Source organism: Halyomorpha halys, unplaced genomic scaffold (genome assembly GCF_000696795.3).
Source record: "Halyomorpha halys isolate HHAL.00 unplaced genomic scaffold, Hhal_1.1 Scaffold226.1, whole genome shotgun sequence".
Taxonomy (NCBI): domain Eukaryota; kingdom Metazoa; phylum Arthropoda; class Insecta; order Hemiptera; family Pentatomidae; genus Halyomorpha; species Halyomorpha halys.
Genome location: NW_027115630.1, coordinates 347,432 through 374,405, shown reverse-complemented (window position 1 = coordinate 374,405; position 26,974 = coordinate 347,432). Strand labels below are relative to the sequence as shown.

The window sequence follows — 26,974 nt, the reverse complement described above, 5'->3', positions numbered from 1 at the left end:
ATAGTTTGATTATGTTCATTTTGTTTATTCTTCTGCTTGTATATATTTTAAGAGAGTTTTTTTTTGTATTCATTTATTTTAGTATGTATGGGATCATTCAACACAATTCTTATTGCCCACAACTGTGTGGCAGATTGTAATATCTATCAATAAATAAAAAGTATTTATTCAAAAAAAAAATTCAAATTTGTCATTTAATAGCACTTTCTTTGATCCAATGGCTCCTGAAAGCGTTAATCGCCTAAAAACCACGTTTTTGAAGGCTCGCGTGCAAACAACGGAATTAAAATAATCCTCTGGGACAAAATGGTTACAGAGTTTCATTTCTCTTGAGAATTATTCATCTTAATCGAGGCTCCATTATCATGACATTCATTTTAGTCTCCTCAAAATATCCTAAAAAAACATAAATTGTGATGACGAAATCTACTAGGAAATTGGGCGCTAAAATGATTTTGTTCTATACATGTTTTCGATTAAAATATGAATTCGTCTAAAAAGAACCATATTCCTTTAGAAATTGCCGAGTTAGGTATGCTAAGAACTGGAAAAATAAGATAATTAATATTGATATGTACTCTATAATTAACATATACCGTTAAAAGAGAAATCACATGCTATTATTATTATCCCACTAAAAATCGAAATTTAAAAAATTAAAAGTCAATACACAGTTGAACATTCTATACACACAATATATTAAAACTTCATTTTTCCAATATAATCTTTTTTTTTTTAGGTTTTATCTGTATTTTCTGTTTTATATATATATTAATAAACAAGAAATTAATCTTTTATAATGAAAATTTGAACCAATCACAACACTCATACACGTCAATTAGTAGATCCAGGATAGTCCCTAAGACCTTTCATCAAATTATTTGTTTTATATACTTAGTTTTTATTTTCATTACCATTGTTGTTTATTGCATTTTACTATTTATTTTTATTCGCAATGTGCATACATAATTTTACTAATAATTATGATCGTTATTTTTAAAAATTTTATTTCTACTATAATTATTATTTCTCCTTAGTATGTTCATATTGCATAAATATATAACCATATTATTTACATCCCTAATATCAATTGCCTTTGTGACAGATTGAATTATTTATCTATGGAAATTCTTATCTCTGTCTTCGAAAAAAAATGAAAGATCTTTCATTATAATAATAACTAAAAAACAATTTAAATAGCTATTAAATGAATATAAAAAATAAAGTTGTCATTTCTAAAAACATTACTTTTAAAAACCTTCTATAGGAAAAAGAATGAAAAAAAGATCAGATTTTATGAGTCCTTGATGTGATTAAAATGCGATGAAGATGAATTTAAACTTGATGTTATTTGGCTTAAAAATGTGGGGAAAAAAAGTTAGTAGCTTATAAATATTTTAAATAACTAAATCTAAATAAACACAGAAATAATAACTGAATAAATAAAAATTAATATTTTCATTTTTAAAATAAAATCGTAATTTTCATATTATGATTTTAAATATAAAATATGATTTTATTTTGGAATATAAAATATGAACCTAAAGATGAGTATAAGTAATGCGTAGTATGTTAAGCAGCTTAGATGCTTAGATGCTTTGCTAAACGAAGACGAAGTGACGGCCTTCTTATCCATTCCCTTTTGACATTAGAGCTTCATTCCCTTCAGTTGGGCGGTATAATGCCGCATTCATGATGTACTTTGAATTTTTGAGAATGTAGGCGAAATTGCTCTGGCTTGGAGGATCTCCCCCCTACTAACTTATGAATCAGAGCGTAACCTTAGCTCAGTCATCAGTGGCCGTGTATTGTGCCTCAGGAGGCTGTGTTTGCCTCAATCAGCAGGCTTGAGGTTAGCTCCCCTTGTGCCTCTATTCTGTTGGGCGCCAACTCCAGTATCTGTCAATATGCAACGCTGCCTCTACAGGCCGCTCTTCCTGGCGATATATCTATCTATATGTTTCCTTCTGGATAAAGAGGAGAGTATGGCAAAAAATGTATAATTTTTTTTCATACTTCTATATGAAATTAAAACTTTTTTCTGATTTGAACCACACTTAGTATTTTTTTCTGAGTATTTTTTGTGATGATAAAAGAAAAATGTATCAACCTATGCACATATGCATTAAAATTTGTACATTATGTAGATAGGAATGTTAATCGATTTATACATGAACCAATAAATAAAGATCGTAATGCTATTTTTTAAATTAATGGAAGTTAGTAAAATCACTCAAACTTCACACATTAAAATATTTAATTTTTTTTTATCCTGTCTTTTGAACAAAAGTGTCAGTAAACATAAAGTATTCTAAAATACGTTGAATTATTAATGCGTTTTCACGATTTAAAAGTTGGGAACTGTTATATCCATACTCCAAACTTGGAATAAATTTGAATAGCTAATATTTCGGAAACAGAGCAAATGGCATACATCATCAGTGGCCTTGCAAAGAATACGATGCCTGATGAATCTGATGAGCCCAGACGTCAGTTGGTGTAATTTTCTAAATGGCTTCTCTCGGGAACTAGGCCATTTTTCCTGTCCGGTGCTGAAGGTACCTCCCTGGGGCACAGTATCTGTCAAGGAGAAGATCCAGGAGTTGGTTAAGAACACAGATAACCGGGAAAATGAATTTATGGCCTGGCGAGAGAATTTCCCCTGCGACTAGAATTGGGATAATCGCAACCTGAATCTAAATTTCTCCTCTAATGTCTAGTTTTCAGGCAATTTAGGGAAAAAGTAGCAATATTATGGCCAGTGGAACGAGTTCGTACGGCTTACTTATTTTTCAAACAAAGTAAAGTAATCAAATATAAGTTCTTAACTTGCTGGGAGGAAAATGACCCCGTGACCTACTACTATCTTCAATTGAGTCAGAAGCTATACTATTTACCAACTTATCTACAAGTCAATTTCGTGTCGTGTATCAGCTCCGGCTTATTATGCTCCTCCGTGTCAAATTAAATATACAGTTACCAAATTTAAATAAATAATATTAACAACATATCGCATCGAAAATAATAAATAAATATTGATTAATATTATTCAGAGTTATAATCAAATTAAATAAATGTTAATATGAATAAATATAATGTTCTCAGAAAATTTATGGATTTAACTTCCATACATTCCTGTAATTGGATAAGCCATATTAAATCCGTTAATTTCACCTATAGAATTAATTTTCAACTGCTGACATTTTAAATATACAAATGTGGCTACAATAAGCTCTGAACTGTGTAAGCAATTAGAAGAGAAATAAAAATTAAAACAAATGAATATGAAAATAACTACGTATTTACAAATAAAAAAAACATAATCACATCTATCAGACTAACTTAATAACCAGCCTTTAATTATTATAATTATCTATTTAACTTGCCTTATTTTTAAAATTAGAACAGTCAGTTATCTGTTTTTCACCATCCTTTCCAATATCGTAACGATTATTAAACAAATTATAATTGCCACAAATTTAATTATAATTGGTGCGGATCAGTACACCATACTTGGTTTGACAACGGGCGTTGATGACCAGGCTGTTAAACGCCCTTTCAAAACTAACAAACAAACAAACTAAAAAACATAATATACAATACAATATGGAAATAAAGATCGTACAATATGTAGAAACAAACACATAAAATATGCTGTAATATAACTTGAAGATAAAGTTGATTAAGATGTATGATAGTTAAAATATGAAGATATGAATTAAGCTATAAGTTCTGAACTATGAAAGCAAATAGAAGAGGGATTAAAAATTAAAACATATGACACGGAACTGAATATGAAAATAACCACAACTTTACAAATAAATAGACCGTAAGTATATGGGTCCATATATACATATACAGTAAAAACCCCCAAGCTTATGCTATGTAATAAGCATTAAAAAAAGAATGATGCAATTAAAAATCATACATATGCTGCAATAAAATTCTAAATACACTGCAAGACAATTAAACTAATTCCATAAGTTTTAAACAATGAAAGTAATTGGATGAGAGATTAAAAATTTAAAGAAATGAATATGAAAATAAGCAACCTAGCAAACTGTTTATAAAAACTGTAGATATAATATGAATTTTAAAAAAAGGAAAAAACCATAGCAACATAGCAATATAATATGTAGCAATAAACACCAAATATGCTGTGAGATCTCAGAAATACAATTATATTAAATATGCTATAAGCTCTGAATTATGTACGCAATTGGAAGTAGGGATAATAAAAAGAAATAATAAAGAATTTGAAAAGAACCATACTTTTCCAAATAAGAAACATTTAGTATGTGTTGCATATGTGTAAGTTAATGGATTAAAGATAGTGTGATATATTTTTAAAAAAATAAAATAAATGCGTAATAGAAGATTGCAATTAGTAATAAAATAAAATTAGCTAAGATAAATTTAAAAACAAGTTGAAATGAATAAAATAAATAAAAATTAAATAATGAAGTGATACTTCTTCCGTTAACATATTGCAAATGCATTTATAATTTTTGTTTATACACAAACTAATTACAATTCAAATCTTTCATAATAATATTTTTCGTATAATGTTGTTTAAAATGTCTTCTAATTCGCCTGGTATGCAGTACAACCGCCTTTGAATTGATTTAATAATTCTAAACTTTCATTTAACAAAAATCATTGTTGTTGCCTTAAACAACAAAACAGTGTATACCTATCACAAACAAAACAAGGTGATATGAAAGTGAGATCATTCGTTAGCATTGTAAAATTTATTATTGCATAATATACATTTACTCTAGATATTATCTCCATTTAGGAAAGGTGTTACCTGAAAAGAGAAAAGATGTCACTCTAACATCTAATAATTAAAAAACCCTAAATTTGGAAGATTTGAGAACCACTTAAAATTTTAAAATTTGTAGAAAAACATTATTCAGAGAGGCAATCATACTCAATATTGTTTATAAACATAATTATGACACGTCAGTTTTCATAAAATGTTTAGAAATATTACAAATTTCAGGTACAGAATGGTGTATAATTCTATATTGTAAAAAAAACTTTGAGATTTTTCAGAAGTGGATATGTTAACTTTTGATAGTATAACATTTAATTTTTTTTTGCATTAAATATGAACTCGCAATTGTAATCTGGAATTTTACCATTAATGTTTAATTCCATTTTTTTTTTTTTACTTTTTTGAAATAAACCAAATATGCAAAACGGAAAATAAAATTTGTCTAATTCTACACACTGAAGTGTAAACATCACTTCTTCACATTTGTTTACACTAATTTGTATTGATATCTGATCAGCTGTTCAAAAATTGCAAGCAATGAATATATTCAACTGCATAGAAAACCAGGCTCTTCGAATTTATTTTAAACAAAAACTATAAAATAAATAAAAAAGATAATATAGCAACAAGGATTCTACATTTCATTTATCCGATCCGAAATATTAAGTTGTTTTACTTGACTCACTTTTTTTGAAGGCTTCGTCATTGTATTTATCTTATCCTTTCTTCGCTGGCGTTCCCACTGCATCCAAAAGCCTGTATAAAAAGCAAATTGATAATTAAATATAAGCACATTTTTAAAGACCTTTGGTTACTTAAATTAATTTTTTTTCTTCTCTGATTACGATTATGGATTATGGGAATACCAAATTTTGCCGAGATTCAACCTTTAAATACAGATTAGATGTGCTTTAATACTGTGAAAATTCGAAAACATACAGACATCTAAGCAACCATTGGAAACTAACAACACTTAAGTCAGAAAAACTGACTGAAAAAATAATCTGAAAAAGATTTCGTCTGAGAAGATTTCACCTGTTTGAACACTCTTCAGAGTTTAGTGGTTTGACGAACCCCAATAATGTTACTATCATAAGAATCACTATAAAATTATTGAATTTAAAAAAAAAATGAAATTTTATCCCCTAATTAGAAACGGATTGATAGTTTCGTGGTTTTTAATTAGTTGGTGATTAACGAATTCTATCTATCATTTTGCCATAAAAGTTTTGATTCATGACGGAAATAAAGTTAAATTTTCTGAATTAAATACAGACAACTATAATTAATAAAAATGTTTTAGGTTTCTGAACAGTTCAACATAGTTTTTGTCACAAATGTCTTACAGGACTACCATTTTGTTTTAACTAGGAGTACTAATTTGTTCCTAATTTTTGGCCTTAAGATAATAAGAGATTTTTAAATTTTATAAAAGATCTGGATCCGGTGATAAAACAAATTGAAAATAAAATTATTGTTAAAAATATATTTTAATTAATTTTAATAAATATAAAATTCACAATTGGCATTCGACAACCAGCATCAATCATCGCTGATGTCTTCGCCAAAAGTAAAATAAAAACTTTGAAGTAATTTAAGTTGAAATTTGTCTTGATCATAAAAAACAAAAAAAAAAAAATCACTACTTTCCTTTCTTAAATTAGGTTCACAAAATACTAATTAAAAATGTGAACACTGTTCATTTTTGGAAATTACAATTTCTTTATATTATAATAAAGTTATCAAACTATATATTATTTTTTAGTACCTCTACTCCTTCTTCTTTAGGTTTCCTAAATAGAGAATTGATGAACTCTAAGTAAATCGAGATCCATTCGTGTGAATCAGTTGAGAGCACGAATCAACTCTTTGATTCAATTTCCGAATGGCCAACCCATAACTAGTTTGGAGTGGTCCTGTTTCACTAATTCGAGTCAATTAAACAAATAAGGATGACCAAGATTTTTTTTTTTGTATTTAAAAAATAATTTCTCACCTAGTGGTCTTGATGTTTTTTCCGCAATAGAGCAAATCAAATAAATAGATATTAGATATTAGCTGCACCCATTTAGCTAACTTAACGTTAGGTTAACTAGCACTTCATCAGAGGTAACTGGCACTTAGTGTAGGACCCCGATCTACCCTGTTGAATAGTTTTAGCAACGTGACTCGCTCGTGGCTACGAATCCACCTTCTAACTGCGGGTTAATGTTGATTTATCAAACAGTAGCGAGGCCTAAAAGACAATTAACCACACATGTGTAGATACTATCGCCCACGAAATGCATAACTAACTGCTTTAGTGTTATAGCCGCAGCTATGCACTAACCCTCGATTAGTAACTCCCCTAGTCCATCACCGCGGCGCACTATTTTAGTTAAGTGGGAAATGAGTGGCGTTGCAGAATTTATTTGCTAAGCCCTAAAACGTATTACCAAACCTACATTTACTATAAACTCTACACAAGAGATCTATATTAACACTAATACAAGTATAGCGAGTCTTCACGCAATATCATTATGAAATATTTTTATCAATTATTATAAACTAATAATTATTTATATGATCCCTTCATGAACCCTTACTGGTTTAGATGGGCAAACCGTAAGATATACTCTTGTTTGTTCTTACAGGCAAGTATTAAGCGCATATGTATTTTATTTGTCACTGCTGCAAGGAACGTCTAACAAAATCGATGATTTACAACTGAACTGACACTTCGACGAAAAACGTTGTCACTTGTCTAACAATTTTATCTGTAATATATTCTTGGGCTTACTCGAATGGAGTCATGAACATATTTAAACATAAAAAGTAGAAAGAGAGGAAGGGTTAGAAAGAGGAAGTAATTAAAACATTAAAATATAAAATATTTTATATCTATCATGAGCTTAATCATAGTTTTTATCAATGGACAAGTTTTTTAAATTTATCTAATGACATTTGCAACCGTGTTTAATTAAAAATACTCCTAGTAAATTTGATGTGAGATTATAATGATTTGCTTGTAGAGAAACTGCCCATTGGTAGCACTCGAATAATATTTCTACATTAGAAGGTCTCGAAGCCATCTTCTTTTCATGCACCACGGAGGATCGTCAGGAATGGAAGAGGGGACAGGTTAAAAACTAGTGAGTTTGGGTTGTTAGGGAGTTTATAATGGAAGGATTGAAATCTGGTTCTGGCTATATCGGTAACGTATGGAACATTAAGGTCTTTAAGGATGAATTTGTATTGTAAGGATTGGACACAAGAGGAATTCGAAGGTTTACAGGAGCCCCAAAGCTTAACTCAGTATCTAATGCACAAGTTAGATCACTTCTAGGTCAAAGAACGAAATTAAGATGATTAGGTTTATAGTTCACTATGAATTCTGAAAAAGAATCTAGTATTATTGTTAATAATATTTTAGACAGCTACAGTTTGGAACACTATGGCCATTCCTTTATTGCAAATCTCTTTGGAGCAGGCAGAACAAAATTTGTTGTATGGGATCTTCATTCTCCTGATCGTGAGGGCTCACAATTCACCTATCTTTAGTCATTTGTCATTTACAGTACGGGTGTTGGCAGGTATCTGTGGAGGGAGGGGGGAAGGGCTGCGCCTGGCCATAGCATCTATCTGGCTGGCCCTTAGAAAATGTTCAAACAGAAAATTCAATTAAAACCGATATATAATAATTTTTTTGATAGATGCCTAAAATAATAATAATTATAATAATGTCAAGCGTTGATTAAAATTTACCGTTGTTTTTTAAACTCTCACAATTGGATGGGATATGATATATTAATACCATATATATTATATCTACATATCTCGATATCTCTTGAGGGAGATGTTTGGTCTTCCAAGGCACCTGCTCACTCCCGCTGTATATAAAATAGTTGGCTTATAAAATTAAATATTTTTATAAGCGATCTCAGAAACTTCTCTATAAGAAAACCTTAGATTCTTACCAGATAGAAAACCCTGCCTCAACGAAATAATATGTATATGAGGTATTGCCTGTTATGTAGAACTTCCCGTTATTCCACATTAAAATTAAAATTAGATACAAAATATTATTCAGTATTTAATACTAGTCATAAATAAGTTATTTTTTATTGTTTTACGGAATTATTATTTTCTCTGCAAATTATTTATTTTATTTTTACCGGCAGTAAATTGAGGCCCCGATGAAGCGAGGTTTCACTGTACAAGATTTTTTCCCCTTCATCTTAGAGATCTATTTGATAAAAATATCTTCTATAATTGAAGTAGCCTCTTTTCCGCAGTAGAGACAAAACATCTAGCGTGACAGGGCGACATTAGAGTCGCTCTCGACTATGGCAAGGAGTTGATAGGAAAATGGATTCCTGATTTATCTTAGCCGAGGGAACCTCCTCTAGTTTTTATTCAATCCCAGCTTGTTGTCAAATGCATCCCACATTATTTATATTCAATGTGGTTTCTGGATATGCATATGTCATCGGCGTACCAGTCTTGGCAAACTGCGTAAAAGTTTTAGTCCAAGGCATACGAATTCGGTATACTTACATTTTAACAAAGAGGACACGAACTGAACCTCCGAAATGAACTGTGGAGCTTATATACATGGTCACAGTCCAAAAATTTGACTGGTTTGAGATCTTTTTATAACTGATGTGGCCAAATTTTTGAGGTACAAAGCTTCTAAGTAAAAATCTCATGTTGAATTTTGCCTCTGGGTAAAATTTTGTCATACTACAGTTCCTTAATTTTTTAACCGAAAGGATCGAAATTTATTTGTAAGTTAAAAAAAAAAACAGCTTTGTTCTCCATAACAATGTCTTAGAAAAATAAATGAGTCTAGAATTAAATATATCATAACAAACAAAATTCTATAATTCACTAGTATATAGGTTGTCGGATTTTATGTTAAAACCTAATGCACTCTTTACAGATCTGAACTAATCAGGTTGTTTTTATCTTCACATAACTACTAAGATTCGGATCTAATCATTGGATTCAGAGAATCTTAATAACGAAAAAAATATTTTTTTGACCAGTTGGGGATACTGCAAACATTTATTGAGAAAAATTTTGGTCTCAGGATAGTTATGTTTGATAAATTTAAAGTATACAAATCACGAAGATCACCTTACCTTTTTTTTGTTTTAAGCCAAAATATAATCCTAAGTTATATTAATTATTAATTATAACATAAATATATCTTTTATATATATATTTGTCCAAAAGTCCATTTTTTTCTTTTTCATTGTTCCTTCAGTTTTTATTAAAAAAACTTACTTACACATAAAGTTTATATCTCTGTTGCATCTAAAGTGTACAGTTTACATTGCTAATTTTGACAGTTAGGACATTAACAAACCATGGCGACGATATTGAAAAAAAAATTAAAGAAACATTTAAAAAAGTGATCAAAAAATGTATTTTTGGAATGATATATATCAATTAATAGTATATTATAACTAGAGAGAGCAGTATAAGTCAGAGAGTGGGTAAAATAGGTTTTTTTAGTAGATTTGTTTTACGCAACAGATTAATTTTGAATTCTGACTTAAATAAATTTTGCCACCCCAGTCATATCCTACTCGAAAAATAAATGATTTGTCAATTTCAACATGTTCTACAGCTTTTAAAACACTTCTAGGTATTTCTGTTTTTATTTTTTTTGTTTTCAGTCCTCCACTACATATTGTACAAGATGTTTAAGGATTAAGTGTCATAACTAAAAATATGAATTAAGGATCTAAAATCAAGAAAGAAATTCCCTAAGAAGGTATGTCCTTTAACGCTTTGTTTAAAAGATATTCACATCTAAAGATTTCCATGGTTATGAGTTATTGAAGTTATATATACTAAATAAATTAATGTGTTCTAATTACTTTATTGAAGAAATGTGAACGTTAGCATTTCTATTAAATGCTGTAACTTCTACATTAACAGTAACAGCCATCATTATTCTTTATTTATTTATTAATATATGGCAATCCACTGCATAGGTGATGCATACTGACTAATCCCTCGGGAACATTTCTAATATCATCATAGCCATACTAAAATATATAAACTGATTTCATAGCAATAGTCAATCCTATGATATAGCATACAAATATAAAATAAAATTGAGAGGTAAAAATAAAATATATATTTTCGATATATTATCGATAACGGTGACATTAATTAATGTGACAAAGATGTAAATAAATCAAATTAGTTATTTATACATTCGTACATAACTGTTTTCATAAAGTAATCCAATATTTCCGGAATATGAGAGCTGTTATCGTTTAATAAATTTACCAAATTTGGTAATCCGGTGTCTTTCAAATGCTTAAGTCTGTTAGTATATGTTTACAGTAGAAGAGCTGGGAAGGAAGAAAGGCAGCCATCTTTGATGAAAACAATGTATAATTACTAGTCAAATGGTGAGTTTGCCAAGTATAGGTAGAGGGAATGAAAATGGCGGCTGTTTAAAAACATTAATTTTTATTCGGAGTTCTATATTTAGAACTACCAAAACACTAGAAAATTTAAAACAACATTCTTTAAAGTAGAGTAAATTTGCTGAAATATTAGCTCTAATACTTTCCATCCAATAGTTCTCGAGATATAGCCTTTTAAAAAGCAACATTTCATAAAAATGTACTGAAATATCAGTAGTTAGTGAATCTGTTTTAAGAAATCTATATCTCAATAACCATTCGATGTACAAATGTCTATTAGCACTCAAATTAAAGCTAAATAATTGTTGTATAAAGTAGTATATGACCTTTACCTTCATAGGAATAGTAGTTTTTATGATATTTGCTAAAATAAATTGATTTATAGTCGTTCGGATAATAAGTTTGGTTTATGAAAAACTTTATTTCAGAAATCATTGAACGTACTGTCTGCACTCCAATTAATGCTAGTTAAATTTACCATAAAATATTTTATAACTTTTTTCTTTGTAGGAGTAGTAGTTTTATGATATTGGACAAAATAAACTCACAAAATGTTAATTTATAGTTGTTCGTATAAAATATTGAATTTTTGAAAAAATATATCTATCTCTAGACCCATAAGACGCACATATGCCTGCCAAAACTCAAAAAATAGTTTATGACACTTATCTTCGTAGGGATAGTAGTTTTTATGATATTATGATATGAAAATTTGTCCGAACAACTATAAATGAATTTATTTTAGCAAATTTCATGAAAACTACTACTCCTGGGAAAATAAACATCATAAACTACTTTATAGCCCATTAAACTAGCTTTAATTTGAGTGCTAACAGACATCTATACGCCAAATGATTTTTGAGATATAGATTTTTCAAAATAAATTCACTAACTACTGATCTTTCAGTACGTTCCATACAACATTTTTATGAAATGTTGCTTTTTAAAAAGCTATATCTGGAGAACTGTTGTATGTAAATAGCTTTATTAGGGATTACATTTCAGCAAATTTACTCTACTTTAAATGATGTTCTCTTAGGTTTTCTATCGTTGTTGGTAGTTGTAAAGATAAAGAGCTCCGAATGAAAAATTAATTATTTTTAAAGTTTTGAAACATTCGCCATTTTTTATTCTCCCTATCTATACTTGCCAACTCATAGATTTTTACTAGTAATTATACATAGTTTTCATAAAGTAATCAAAAATTAGGGTTAGATAACTGCCTTTTTTCTCCTATTGGGCTCTTGTACTAACATGTTGGTCTAGATGTTCCTGACAGTAAGTATTCTTGGATTAGTCGAGTGTACCCAATTCGTAACCTAGTCAGTATTACTTCGTGTCGTCTGCAGCTTTGGGTTGATTCTTCCATGGATGAACTGTACTCTTAATTCGTTTTCTGTAGTGGCCTTTCACAGCAGTGGTGGCCGTCAGTACTGAATATGTGTTATTATTTCACAAGTTCCAACAATCCTTCTTCCTAAAGAATTAAGACCATTGATCGGGTTTAAGTAGACTTTTTGTTTAATGCTACAAAAAAATACATTGGCGTCAGATCTGGAGAGTAGGGAATTTCTTTCTTATTTTGGGATCCCTAATAGATATTTTTAGTTACGACACATAACACTGAAATATATTACTATATATATTAATACCATATATTCATACACTATCGTTTATCTACATATATTTATGGTTTTCATATAACAATCGATTTATTTTATCGTTATATATTTTTTTTTCATCATTATTTAATATTGGTTTTTTTTTACTATTTCTTATTAGACACACGGCATCTTCGCAGTTCCCAAGATAATGATAAAAACACAAATAGCCGTGACGATAAGAAGAAGACGGGATAAGCCCTTATTTTAGATAAGGCTGAGGAAGAAGGGAAATGGCTCGGAACTAGGGCGACTTAATGCTACGTCTCTAGCTTTTTTGGATCGTCGTACCTCCCCTAAGGTTCGAGCAGTATTTGCTAAAATATTTCTGCTGATATCTTAGAAACAGTAAAATGAAATTTTTCAATAATTTGATTACTGATTTTATACATAGATTGTTTGAGAGTAGTTTATATTATTAATAACACGAATTTCAATGATCCACTTTTCTTCTCAACTTTTTATTTTAAAAATCTCCAACGTTTCTGTCCTTAGGCCATTTTCAAGAGGACAACCTCAAACATTAATGTCATAACTCATTAAATTTTCTTTTTACAAGCTAATTGCCCATATCTAAAATCTTTAAAAACAAAAATAAATATTAAATTAATATCATAACAGTTCCAAACAATCTTTTTAAAATGATCATTTACTTACAAATCACATTATTTTAATACAAAAATATTTTCCTTTTCTATAAATCTCATTAACAATATCAATAATGAAATCTACCTTCAACAGGTTATCACTTTATTACTAACCCTAAATTATTTAAAATATAATTAACATTTTTTTTAATTTTTGCTTATAATTTAACATTGTTTAAAAACATAATTACTGTTTTTATGATAAACATACTTTTTCATAGATACACAACCACCTTTTTTCACATATACGTAATTACATGTGCATATAGGTTTATATATAATATATATTCATCTGTATATTTCAAGGATTTGAACATTTCATTTTATTAATAATTACATATTGATCTTACTTCAAATTTGAGAACAATGATGGTTTTGTCATTTAGAATCTGATTTAATGTTTACTGTATAATCTATATTTTCTGAAATATAAATTGATTCCAATATTCTTCTTCTAAAAAGATTATTTGAATTTTGAAATTTATGTGGTTGATAGAAAAGAAAAACAATTTTTGTAAAATAGCTCCTACTGAAATTGTGTGGTTTGTAAGTGAATAATCATTTTGAAAAGATTGTTTGGTACTATTATGGTATTAATTTAATATATATTTTTGTTTTTAAAGATATTACACATGGGCAATTAAAACAATTTAATGAATTATGACATCAATGTTTAAAATTGTCTCCTAAAAATGGCCTAAGGGACGATTGGTTGGAGGTTTTTTTAAAAAAAAGTTGAGAGTAAAAGTGGATCATTGAAGTTTTTGTTAATAATTTGACATTTTCATATACAATAATAATTACTACATATTCCTTATTTGGTTTTATTGAACTAAAAAGGGAACTAGCATTATTCTGTCAGATATAATTACAAGGGAAGGCTGATTCCTTGATTACGGATTTATTAAAAACTTTTTTGGTAATACTAGGTCGGAAAACATTAGATATGTGTTCGAAGTTTCTTGCCAATGGGGCCTAGGAGGTTATGCAACCTCAGTAGCCTCATATCTTAAGTAACAAAATACGGAGTATAACAAAATTTTGTGAAATGCATTACTTTAAAAATGAAATTACATCAGGTCCTTGGGAAATTACACAAAATAGTTCCTCAAACGTTTTAACCTATTATCGAGCCATCATGTATCACATGGCAAAAACTGTTGACTTTCATCTAACTTTTTTATTAGTACCTACTTATTGGTAGGGGTTTAATTTTTATGTATTTTTTTAAAACTCAAATTTGATTTATATCACTACCAGGCATACTTTAAAAGTCATTATAGCTCAATACTAACGATTTGAGGCCATCGTGCTGATTATGTTAAGGCGTCAGCTGAGCAGCCTAGGGTCTGTCTGTATGCCTGTTCGATTCCGGCCTAGGCTGGATGACTTTTATTCTTATTCCCGTGTAATGAAAATTCTTCCTAGGTTCCTGTAGGATAATCCCTCGCCACTCCCCCCCGTTATCAAAAATGGCCCAGTAGGGGGTAAATAAATTCCAAAAACATAAGAGTGCCTGAATACAACCTTACCTGTAATAGTGGATCCTATAATAGAAATTACCCAACCAAATCTGTACAATAACAATAAGAAAAAACACTTAACAATAAGAAGGTAATTTTAACAAATAAAAAAATTTGCAATAAATAACTTTTTTTAAATATTTTAATTAATAATTTTTTTTTCTGACCTAGAAAAAAATTAAATATATACAAGTAAGAAAAGATGTATATATGCTGACAATATGAATCTTGGTTTGCCAGTGTGGCATTATAAGATAAGCTCCCGGGTCCGCTGAAGGCGGTGTCATCGACGATGGCATGAGTGCCGTGAGCGTACTAGGAATAGGGAGGGGCTATTCCGGCTGCCGATTAATAATTAAAAATTAATAATTAACTTCAATCTCTAATTATTTGAGTACATCACCAATAATTTTTGTGAGTAGATGGACTAAAAAATAAAATTATTTTTTTTTTTAACTAGAGGTCACGTTCCAGTGCGATCTGTAATATGGATACTTGAATCTCCATGAACTATTATATAAAATCTAAAACATCCCACAAACATGCTCAAATTATATGTATAACAATGATAATTACAAGCAGCCTGGTCAATGTAATACGTCATAGTTACTAGGATCATTAATGTTTCTTGTCAAGCGGTCATAGTTTGATAGATGGACGCACATGGATTCCAGCATGTAATATATGCAGGTAAGGGCGTTGGAACATGGTGTAAAGTCCAGATTCAATGTTTCTGTAGTTCATTTTTTATTTTCTATATATATTTCTTACTAGAAATAGTAATAATTATTTGAAAAAAGATATATAATAATAATAAAAATAAAAAGAGCATTCAATATGGGTGATTCACTCACACTATGATGTATGGTGATGCCTGAGGTTCACTATAGAGATTCATAGTATTAAATTTACATTTAAAGTAATAAATTAAAAAAAAATTAAAAGTTAAAAAATAATCGTTAATATATCCAACACCTCATTCCTCGTTTAGATCCTCGAAACATTTAACTACGCCATCACCTACGTAGGGTCCAACTAATGCCAATAATTTACTATTTTTTATGATAATTATTTTATACTGTATTTATGTTTGGGAGATGATTCATAGATAATTCGGATTACTGTCAGAGAATCCGTCAGTATTTTCGCTAAATTCTTTCATGACTCTAGTACCGTCAGGCTGGGTCACGTGAACCCCAGAATTTATAACTTTTCCTGACGTTAGATAAATTACTTTAATTGACAAACAAAAATCCAAAAATAAAAGGTAAATTAAATTTAAATTCACTAACAGTGTCAGGATAATTATATATCAAGCTTTTTGATAATTAAACAATTAATAAATAATTTGGATTTATTTTAGTCTAGGTTAATTTTTAAAAAATTCTGTATTGATATATTTTTGTTATTTTATATTTAACACTTTACACTTACTACATTAGAACATTCAAACAGATTTTGTAAAAAAAATTAAAATTTATATTTTTTATAGAATTATCAAACCAATTTGTTTGTATTTGACTCACATATTTTAATAGGTCATTTTTTTCGATAGTGACATCCTTAAATTGCACTAGATATTGAATTGCCTAGTGAATTCCCAATCGCTTAAAATTAATTTCAGAAAGTATTGCAGAACTACAAACACATTGCTACTCAATTTCTTTAAAAACCAACGATTAAATAAACCGAATGTAAGCTAATTTTTCTTTCATTTATATTCTAAGGAAACTGATAGGTAAATTTCGAACAATTATTACAAGATTAATGTCTTCAGCGGCCACGTTTCCAAAGAGAGTGTTTGAAATGGGTTTGCCACTGTCGAAATTATAATCAACATTATAATTTCTTTAGTATATTTCTTTTAAATGTATTTCTAATTATAATTCATTTAAAGTTTCATTATTTTAAATTTGTTTTAGTGGCAAACCCATTTGAAACCTCTCGCCATATGATCAATTACAATTAATTATGAAGAACTTGTGTGTTGTTATCTAGAAAAGCTGAACGTTTATGTATATAATAATTGTGATTGTGGTGTTTTAATTTTCAAGTATGAACGTTATTGTTTACGATAATAAAGACCTAAAGATTCATCTTTATTTTTATATAATAGAAACACGCTCTAAAAAGTAATCCACACAAAATAATCGAAAGCAAAACTTTGACGGTTTTTATACTTGATCTTGTAAAAAAGAATTGCTGGAGAAAAATGAGAAATTTGGCGACTTGTCTAATCTTAATTTGCTGGTCTAATGTGAGTAGAGCTAATTTGGAAGCATTTACTTATATTGAGCTATTGTGTCGTTTCAAACGAAATGTCAGTTTTCACAGGAAACAATATCTATAAAAAAAACTTTCTGAAATCAAAATATTTCACCCACATATTCTATACATTTTCCCCTACATGTTATGAATTTTTTAATCCCAGAACTGAAAATTCAGGGTTTTGTGATTAAATGATTCTATAAAATACGTTTTTGACAAGAGAATCATTTTCAAAAATGTTATCTTTATGAAAGCTGAACAGATGGAAATTTGGAGATGAATCTGGAGAAGAAGATAGGTGGGTAGAGACTCCATGACACAGCTCGTTTAGTTTCTTCACTGTTTGTCGTGAAACTTGAGGTATGGCGTTCTCGTACAAGAGTATAGGTCCATACAGAATTAATGCAGGTTGTTTTTTATGCATTATGTCAGTAGCACTGCACTACGATTCGGATGCGATGGTTTCACTTCGGGGTAAAAATAAGAAATGAATTATTTCTGTCATTTCTCACCACACAGAAATCTATATTACTTTTTTTAATGTGAATTTGGTTTTGGCCCGTACTTTGTTCTTTCGTTGATACTTAAGCACTGATCTAATCGATTTCTGTTGTCATGTACAATCCACTTTTCATCACACGTGATTATCCTTTCTATAAAAGTCTCGGTTTTTTTCGTAATAAGCAGTAAGCACAAGAGCCCAAGAAAAAAAAAAAGGCATTTATCTCATCCCAATTTTTTATTACTTAATTGAAAACTAAGTATAATTACTAGTCAAAATTGATGAGTCTGCCAAGTATAGGTAGGGGGAATAAAAAATGGTTACTGTTTCAAAACGTCGAAAAAAAATTACTTTTTTATTCGGAGCTCCATATCTTTACAAATACCTACAAGAATAGAAAATCTAAGAGAACATCATTTAAAGTAGAATAAATTTGCTAAAATGTAAGCCTAAATAGAGCTATTTACACTCAATAGTTCTCGAAATATAGCTTTTTAAAAAGTAACATTTTATAAAAATGTCGTATGAAACATACTGAAATAGCAGTAGTTAGTTAATTTATTTAGAGAAATCTATACCTCACAAACTATGTTACGTACAGATGCCTATTAGTACTCAAATTAAAGCTAGTTTAAAGAGCTATAATGTAGTTTGTGATATTTATTTTCGTAGGAGCTGTAGTTTTCATGAAATTTGCTAAATTAAATTGATTTATAGCTCCTCCGACAAATTTTCGTTTGTCAAATTTATATTCATATGCAAATATCATAAAAACTACTACCCCTACGAAGATAGGTGTCATAAACTGCTTTATAATAAGTTAAATTTCGTTTATTTTGAGTACTGGCAGACATATGTGCGTCTTTTTTTTCAAAAATCCAATATTTTATATGAACAACTAGAAATTAACATTTTGTGAGTTTATTTTGTCAAATATCATGAAAACTACTACTCTTACAAAGATAAACACTATTAACTATTTTATAGTAAATTTAACTAGCTTTAATTTGAGTGCAGACAGACATTTGTACGCCCAATGATTTCTGAAATAAAGTTTTTCATAAATCAAACTTATTGCCTGAACAACTATAAATCAATTTATTTTAGCAAATATCATGAAAACTAGTATTCCTACGAAAGTGAACGTCATAAACTGCTTTATAATACATTTAACTAGCTTTAATTTGATTGCTAATAGACATATTTACGTTACATAGTTCCTGAGATAGATTTCTCAAAATAAATTAACTATCGAATTTACATTTCAGTACATTTTTATGAAATGTTGCTTTTTAAAAGTCTATATCTCGAGAACTATTGGACGTAAATGGCTCTATTAGAGCTCATATTTTAGCAAAATTAGTCTTCTTTAAATGATGTTCTCTAAGGTTTTCTATTGTTGTTGGTAGTTTTAAAGATACAGAGCTCCGAATGAAAAATTAATTTTTTTTAAAGGTTTTTAAACAGCCGCCAGTTTTTATTCCCCCTACATATACTTGGCAGACTCGTCAGTTTTGACTATTAATTATACATAGTTTTGATTAAATTAATCAAAAAATTGGGGTGGGATAACTGCCTTTTTTCCTTCCCGGCTCTTGTACTAAGTGAAACGCATGTACTCTTAACGCTTCAGCTGATACCGCACCTTAAGTCCATGAGGTACCCATAGGTATATCTTTTTTATTGTACCAATGGTCTTCAAGTTTCAATACTCTTGTATTCAGTTGAGCTACAAGTCATTTAACTGATCGGTAAGGGTTTTCTTCCACATTATTGTTGGCGCTCTAATTCGTTTCCAAATACGAGTAGTACTAGTCATTATGGTAAAGATGTCAAAACTACATTAAATATCATGTATCAATACGATACCATTTATCATTTCAATACAAAAGTCAGAACCGAAAAAGATTCAGAACAAATTTTAAAAAATCATTATAACAACTAATTCAGTGGATTCTAATGCTAATTTTATACCAAACGCATCTGCTAATATTTAATAAAAATATTTGATAATGAGTAATCGATGATTTTTGAAGGAACTGTTTACCATCAAAATTAAGATATACTTAATTCAGGTGCTGAATGTTGCTTCAATATATTTTTTAATGATTTGTTTCCTTAATATAAGTGAATACTCAAAGAAAAGTCCCATATTATAAATTGTATTATATTATTAAATTCATTAATATAGTATCAAATCTAATTCTGTGAATTTCTAAATTCCAAATTTTAACCATATTATAGCAATTGCTGTTTCTAAATAATATTATCAGTTAGCTGTAGGAGAGCTTTAGAGTTAATTGAACGCACTAACATCAACTTAATTTGGAAACGTAAAAGAGCAATTTATAAGATTAAGATTTATAATTTTTATTTATTTATAATTTTATATTTATAAATTTAAGATACAAATAGATCGTATTCCACAACATATCATATTTAGTTAATAAATGCAATACATTCCATAATAGTTTGGTATGTTAGGTATAAGAGGAATGATGGGCCCTGATACCTTCTTATTTAATAACCTCTTACTACATGGACTATTTCCATATAGTAAGTACTATTTCCTAAAACAAAAACTACTGAAGAATAATATAAAAATTAAAAATGGGATTGGCCTGTTTTTGTAATGTAACGTCTCAATTATAAAATATTTATACCAATTATAATAATAATGTGAGCCGTAGGTGTTGAGGGGTCATGGGTTCAGTACTTTGTAAGGAAGCACTGTTTTTAGAACAAAGGTATACAAGGAGATGATTTAGTCAGAATCAGGCCCAACCGCCAGTTTTCCCCAGTTAAGGGTACCCACTACAGTGTAACAGAAAATACTTATCACTGTGCCACTGCGCTCATACCAAATTATGAAGATGTTAACACTTACTTGAAAAAAATAAAAACGAATTGAAGATTCCCTCAACCATGTAATTTGAAAAGAAAACAACGACTTTGTATGGTGCTTCTAAATGCATTTGTAGATCTTAGCTATGATGTAAATCAATAAATAATATTCATGTAAAATTTTTATAGTAAATTAATAAGATAATACAAAAATTAAAATGAACTTAGCATGTAAGGACGTTACAATGGTTAAATTTAATAACATTAGAAACCTGATAATCGCAAAAATAATTTCCAAAATCCGTTTCATTGTTTATGGAACAAAGAAAAGTTGAGTTAAAAATAAAAAGACTGATAACGGAATTGCTGCCCCTTGGGAAAAAAAGAAAGGCGATAAGTGGCTAATTTCCTCTGAGCTAAGTAGAGAGCGGAGGATTGAGGGACTTGTTGCTGAAGAGGCGACTCCAAGCGCAGGCCTCGAGTAGGTCCTACATGTCCGAACCCCAGCCCAGTACGGGCTACATGAGCAGGCCAGGGGTCGTACGTTATATCTAGACGTGAAATAGTACTCCCTTCTCGGGAGCAATTGATTCAGGACCCCTTAAGTCAGGAACACGGGTGTGCTCTATGTCCTACCATTGTTTATATAACCGATGGCCTCTGGAGGATATATGGCTGTCGTCTTGTCCTTTATCGCCACTCGGGGCGCTAGGTGCCACCTTGGGCACCAGTGGTCTTGTTTAACTGTCTCATCTAGCTCTATGGATGGACATCTATGGATGTGTTTTCGATATTAGTCACGGGCTGGTGTATTGTTTTATTTTAAATTATCAGATTTAGAATATATCCAAGTCCCGTTATGTGTTTTAAGAGTGTAGAAAATGACAATGCCATCGATTTTAAGTCCATACTCTATAGTAAATGAATATGTAAATATGTAAAGTCCATACTCTATAGTAAACCTCTCTAACGCCATAGTAAATGGTAAGCAATTGATTGAAGATTGCGTGCCCTTGTGTTAAGTTATTTGATCTCTTCAGATTTCTATCCTATGAGGGTTCTTTTAAATATCTTTATAAAACTAGAAAATGTACAGATCCGAATAGGACCCTCCTGATTTTTTTTTATTTATGGAGATTTTAACTTTATTTACATAAAATTAAATCTAATAAATTAATTTATAACTGTATGATGCAGACTCGTAAACGACCCCATTACCTCTAATAGCATTTTTACATTAGAAGGTCTCAATGCCATCTTATTTTCAGGCGTCTTGAAGAATAGTTTGGAATGGAAAAGGAACCAAAATTAGAAACTTTTTTGGGTGGTTGGGGAGTTCATAATGGAAGGATCCGGTTAGATCGGTTACATATGGAACATTGAGGATTTTACAAAGAATTTTGAATTGTGAGCATTGGATACGAGACAAATTCGAAGGTTTAGTGGAGACCTAAAGCTCAACTCCATGTGTCTAGATAGGCCTTCGAGTAAGCCAAGTAGATTATTCTTTTAAAATTAATTGGAAGTTTAGACAGTTTGTCTAGTATTAATAGTCGGAATCACTTGCAGTTTCCTTTCAGACTTGTGTGAGGATTCCATTATTCCATTATTATCATTAGTAGTTCGTTCAAATGTAGTCCAAGGTAGTGGATCTGTTTGACTTGAGTAAGAGCAACATTATTAAAGGATAATGTTGGGCAGTCAGTAGGCTTACGTGACTCCTCATGGTTGGTCGGTTAATAATTGCCTATTTGGGTGATGTCTTTCCGAGCGTTGGCCCCAGAGGAAGCGTTTAACACAACATACATGCTCTTTTAATCTGTATCTTACTGGTTTGAGCTAAGCTCAGCACTTCGCGCCATTTGCAGTCTATCTTGAACCTCAGATACCGTTAAACAGTGATTTTTCAGTACTAAAAGCAGATAAATTTATCGTCAAATTGAAGAATTAACATTGCTTTAATACATCGGGCTCTTAAGGGTTCAGTATATCAACGCCGTAGCCATACGGACTACCTCTGTACTTTTCTTATCACAAAAAAATGCGTGGCGAAAATTGACATTTAACGACACGAAAACTCCAGAGACATGGTCGATTATTTCCCGGCTTTTTATTCTTCAAAGGATTAATTCTTTTTTACTAACCAAATTACTTACGAGAACTCTCACTACTACTTAAGTCAGCCTTTGAAATGAAAATATGAAGACGCAATGAGAGTTCACAAACAGGTCATGGAGGCTGAACTATAAAATATACACAACATTTGTTGCTTAATTTGACTGTTGAAATGTGATATATACTTAAGTTTTATTCATTGATCACTCTTAAACAATATTCTGAAACTTCAGGAAGATTGGGGACAAGATTAATAACTCTCTGGAGAAAAAATATAGAATAACTGATGTGATATATTCTGTCGAAGAGTTATGTGCAAAGCGGAACATCACTCCCAGCTGTTCAGAATAAGTTCAAAACACACCCCTCCATGTTTCCACTAAACGGTGAGAATAAACTTTATTGAATATAGAAGAATCTTCTGCAGGTTTTTTTTTTGGTTTTTTTCCTGGAACAGAGTTTGTTACATTTTAATTTAGTAGTTAGTGAAGTTTTGGCAAAGTCCTAAATCGGCCCTCAGATCCCATAATTAAATTCAGAATCAGCGGCTCCTTGGAAAACTTAATTTATTTTCACTGTTTGCTGATAATAATCAAATTAATTAGTCCTCTATAGCTTTATGAAGAAACTGTATCTTTATAATTATTCTCCTCTTGTTGGCCCACCCGATAATTTTTTAATTATTATTACTTATAATATCCTTTATTATTTTAACTCAAATGAGGTGCTAATTTCGAATGTAATGTTCATCTATGTTTACACTTATACCAACATGGGAGTGTGAGTAATGAATTAAAAAAATTAAACGTAATCTAAATTTAAATATTTTTTAAAGGTCCGTATTTATTTATAGGCCTTAGAGTTGGAAGACTCCTTGATCCCCTAAAATACCTCTTATCATGAAACGTAAGTTATATGTTGCAATTAGTTATGAGACGAGTAAAGAATGTTTGAAAATTTCAGAAAAATCTTTCAAAATTGTCATTCAATATACGATGGTAACGTGAATGATAATTGATTTTTGTTTTCTTGCTTTCTGGTAAAAAATCGTAATACTTCAACTTCTGCTAGGCAGTCTAAGCCTTCCTTTTAATACGTTTTAACATTACACCATGATACACGAAATTCAGGTTCAAATGTTTTAGTAGATAAACTATTTATTATTGATATTGAAAGGTTCCAAGAGTCTACTACCGTGAATCACCTGACAGAACCTGTATGATAGTACCCTAAGAACATTACTGTAGAACATTCTTGGAACTTCTTTTCAGACTTCAATCTGGAATTAAAGATTAAGCCAGGCCAGACTTGTTGGGCTTGGTGGGTATGGAGTTTATCATGTACGTATATCTCTGATAATATATATTTTTATTAGGGATAGATATAGGGACATAATATGTTGGCAAATCGGCAATATATGTAATGAAGGTCACTATGGATGATTGTATAACTGACAAAGTAAGAAGAATTAAGAGTTTAACATATTGTAAGGATTGGGCGGTCTAGTTCAGCCCTTATTGCAGTCATCTTTTATTTAGAACTTAATTTGTTTTGGATAAATTATAACAGTCGAAATCATCGAGTGGTTTCCTTTCTCTTCATTCATTTAAGAGCAATCTAACCAAACCGTTTCTCTAAATGGAATCCTAGGTGGATTGTTAAACAGTAATAAGCGACATTTCATCACAAAATACTGTAACAGGAAGGGGAATAATGATTTGATGGTATTTTGCTTGAGTTTATCAAGTTTTACCACCACATCAAGGTTTGCCCTATACAATAGCAGAGTTACAGATCGAGCAATTGGATCATCATTCACAACTAGCACACATGTGTCATCGACATACGTGGGTAGGACAGTATTAGGATTGGTTGGGTTGTCAGCTGTATAATGTATAGTAGGAGATTGGAACTTGATTCTGGTGTTCCGGAATGAGAAAAGAGGAATAAATAGTTGAGTTTAATAAATTGACCATAAAAATTGGAATGATTCCAATTAAACATGTAATGTGTAAGTGATTTGTGTTTTTAAAAAAGTTAATTACATAAATTTAAGAAGATATAGTATTTTTTTATTAATGTGATTTACAACTGTACAAATAATAAACACAACAAGTAAATATGTTGAATGTTTCATATACAATTGAAAATCTTGGGAAGAAACCACACATTGGTGGTACTTCAAGCATTAATCTAAATTAGAAAGTTTCGTGGCCATTTTCTTTTCAGACGCCTCGGAGGATTATCAGGGATTGTTAAGGATGAGAGATTAAGAATTAATGGGTTAGGATGGGTAAGGAGTTTGGAATGAAAAGACGCATATCTGTTTTGGGCCAAAGTTTATTTGTAACTTAATAAGGAGCATCAGGGATTTTACGTAAGATTTTGGATTGTAAGGATTGGATGGGGGAGGAATTTCATGGTTTTGTAAAGCCCCAGAGCTCAATTCCATATGGACATATTGGTCTGATTATCGTAGTGTATAATAATTTTTTGTAGAGAATGGGAAGTTTATACATGAATGATTATAAATGAATTATAAATGAATTTTCTACATTAGAATGTCTCAAACCATCTTCTAGTGGGTCCACAGAATAATGATCGGCAAAATATGGAGCATTAAAGTTTGTATGGATCATTTTCTCGTGACAAAGTAAAGAACATTGGATATTTTAAGAAAAAAAATTGGATAGTAAAGGATTGAATACGAAAGGAATACCATGTTTTTAGTGTATCCCCAAAGCTCAACTCCCTAATTCCAGAAATGTATTATTATTGAACTATATGACTATTAAGTGCTATAACAGTCAGAATCGCAGTACAGTTTCCAATGTTTTCAGTCTTATATGAAGATTCCAAAGTTGGACGTTTGTTCAGATTTAGTCAAAAGTAGGGGATTTATTTGACATGGATAAGTGGAATATTATGAAAGAATACTGGAGGGCAATTTGTAAGTTCATGACGAGGTGTTTAATGGGTGATTTAATGGGATTATTTTGATCCATGTTGACACCATTATTTAACGGTTGTGATATGGGATTAGAGGGTTCAGGATGCAATTATCAGCTTATTATTTTTATTATTATTTCAATGTAATCACATTTTATTCCTGGAAACTTTTAAATGTTTGCCAGACAAATAATCATAATGTATGAACCATGTATTTATTTTTAGGGGACATATGTCCCAGATTAAATTTATTTTTTCATTTTATTTCAATTCAGTAGTAACTTATAGCAGAAAGGTGTCATCGACATGTACAAGCAGTGTAGAGGATGGAACTAAGGATACTACCTTGAGTAATACCAGCGGACTCAGAGAAGAAAGATGAATAGGAGCTATTGTTTACATTTAATAATCAGTGAGATAGGAACGGATAGTGAAAAAGTACGCCACAGGTAGAAATTTACAGTGTTCGTAAAGTAGTCCCCAGTGCTAGACTCGATCAAAACCCCGTTTTACATCCAGGAAGATTTCTACACAGTATCTTCCAAGCTCAAATGAAGACGAGACAACATCCACTACACGATGAAATTGCTGGATAGTGCAGTGGGATGTTCGGAATCCAAACTAGTGATTCGATCTTTACTTAACAGAATTTTTTTGTATGTTACTGGCTATATTAATAAATATATTTAAGCTCATAAATAAACCTCAAAAAATGATAAGTTATTCATAATGTATCACTCTATATATTTATAAATGAACTTACATTACAACATTACATCCGTCAAAAGAGCACAAAATAAAAAAAATAAAAAAATGGGTTTACAATTATAATTACAGTGGATATAAATCAAAACATGGCAATAAAATTTGTGAGACAAAAGCGAAAAGAGAGACGGAAGGCTAGAGTGATGCCACTTTTCATTTAACGGCGGCAAGTTTTTTCGGCGTTTTTCCACAAAGAAGGTTCTTCTTTCTAAAAATCTCTTTTCCCGATTCAGATTAATAGCCGTCAGTCGTGGACTCGACTTCTTCGTCCTTCTCCAGCCTACTCGCATGGAGATTGCTTTTCTCAGTCAGTGCTAAATCAAATTCTTGCGATGCTTTGGCGTTCGATAGTTGTGCTCTGTCTGAGACATTCGATCAATCTTCGCTGAGAATAAATGTCCCAGAAGAAGATTAGAAGAATGACCATCTTTAATTATTCCGTGCTGGAGGATTCAGCAGTTAAAGGAATGTGGAGAACGTTCTATATATATA

At 30.4% G+C, this 26,974-nt stretch overlaps 1 protein-coding gene across 6 annotated transcripts in view; it reads left to right on the top strand.

Moving 5' to 3' along the window:
* Mp (Multiplexin) overlaps window positions 1-26,974 on the top strand; it is a 908,252-nt gene that overhangs the window by 809,940 nt on the left and 71,338 nt on the right. The window lies entirely within an intron of this gene.